Below are 2,230 nucleotides of genomic sequence, written 5' to 3'. Positions count from 1 at the left end.
CTGTTCTGTCTTAATAAACAAACAAAAAATCCCTCCCAAAACCCAAAACCCAAAACCAAACACCACCACCCTCGCCCCAAAGAACAACAACAACTACTGCATTCCAAAGGGAACAGGAAGAAAGTTTCATGTTTTGTCAATGCCCAAATATTCTTTGGGAAACACAGTAGTACAGCTCTGTAACCTGCAGCACCTCTCCTCTTTCATCTCATCATTTCATTGATTATTAAACAGAGGCCAGTACTCATTATCTTTTCTTATCCAGTAAGTGAAGAGGATGTATTTTACCCAAACAAACCTTTAAATGGCAAAGTGATTTCATAAAAGCCATCTATTGCCAGGCTGATTAGAGGGTCCTCCACTTCCTATATACTCTCCACAACTGATGGTTTTTGTGGGCATGCTATGTGCAGAAAAGAACAAATTGCTGATATTTACACTGCCATCAACTTAAAACTGAGGTTAAAGAAGATCCCTGAAATGCCTGTATCCCTTTATAGGTATTCTTCAGGTTATCTCATCCACTGTCCTGCCCAAGAGGCTGAATTTAATTACACAGGAGCCAAGATTCTGCAAGTTCTGGTGCTCAAAGTAGAAAATGCCAATACTTGCTGCAAGTGGTTACTGCTCACAGAAGACTGTGCAGACTGTCTGTAGCAGGAGAGTCAAAAGCACAGGACAAAAGGCAGTTCACTGCTCACAATTCAGCTGAATAAGCTTCTGCAAAAAGCTTCCACCAAAGAATTTCCCAATAATAAGACCCTCATGTAGTAACAGGTAATGTAAAATTTCTATGTACAAACTGCACAGAATAAATTGAATCTAGAGAGAGGCAGCTGTGGCACATCAAAGAGAAAAAAAAAATTCTGATAACACTAATGCCCAAGCTAACTTGTGAGGCCATAAAAAGGGCTTTAGGATCTTGCACATCTGTAAAGGAAAATATTATTCCGGAAATTAGTGATCAAGATTATTAAAAGAGTTACAAATTTTTAATCCACATTTGAAATTGCAACTACTTCAAAGGCAGCCTTCAGAAACCACCTAAGGAGCTTTATTAATTATCTTACCACTGTGAGTCTTCTGACAAGTGTGGAAGAGCATTTGTTTAGGAGACAGGAAGCAGAATTTAAAAGCCACTTGATACTGAATGGAAGTTCCAGGCAGTTGGGTGGCTTGAATCAATCACTCCCAACAGCAGAAATGCTCAGTTCACATCACATGAAACTGAATCACACAGATATTCACACCTTTTTATTTTATATTCAGCAGCCCAGCAGAGATCCCTCCTCTAGTCTTATATCAAGAACTGCCAATGCTTCAAGATGAGCCTTACATATTACTGTGACATTAATTTGCTGACAACCACAGAGTCCTTATGCTTTTCAGATTCTTTACTGTTACCCTAGGGAACTAAAATTGTTCCACAGACATTGTTTTCAAACTGCAGAGAGGAAACACAAATAGCCAGTGATAGTTCCTGCAAGGCACAAGCAGAGCTCAGCACCTCTCCAGCACAGCATTTCTGAGTTTTTAATTACACAGCAGTGCTAAGTCACAGCCATCATGCGTAGGACATGTGCTGATGCTGGGCATGACAACACCATTTCATCCCCTCTCAGTCAACAAAAAAATCACTGTAGTTGTGCAATCTTATGACAAGCATATGCCTGGAATAATAGCATCACTCTGCAGCTACCACTCAGTTCCTTTTAGAGGATTGTAACTTGTTATTTATGGGCATTAATGTCATCTAGACACAGTTTTTAAATCTCTCTCAGGAAGTGTTAAAAATGCTAAAAACGTTGCCGTGGTAGCAGACATATTATATTTAGTAGATGAACTCTGAAGTACTCTGTTGCACTAGTTTAGCATTCCACTATATTTATAATACTCAATTTTGTTTTTGAAGGAAACCATCAGCATCAAGTACAGAAAACAGCAGGAGAACAAAGAGCTCACACTCAATTGAGGATCCTTCAGGGAGTTCTGAGTGTTGACACAGTCAGTTCAAGGTGTTGCTATGAGCACTTCTTTTCAATGTGGAAAGCAGAGCATTAATAACAACATGAAGTTTCTTATTTCTTTTGTCCGAGTTCCAGAGTTACCTATGCTAAAAGAACTTGTAAATTAGAAGATACAAATTGTATACAAACGAATAAAAACACAGCCCAAACTCATACTTGCAAAGTATCTGCTTTTGTTCCTTAAACAGCAACAATACAACATA

This window comes from Melospiza melodia, chromosome 8 (assembly GCF_035770615.1).
Source record: "Melospiza melodia melodia isolate bMelMel2 chromosome 8, bMelMel2.pri, whole genome shotgun sequence".
Lineage (NCBI taxonomy): Eukaryota > Metazoa > Chordata > Aves > Passeriformes > Passerellidae > Melospiza > Melospiza melodia.
The sequence above is the reverse complement of the archived record's forward strand: the minus strand, read 5'-3'. Positions refer to the sequence as shown.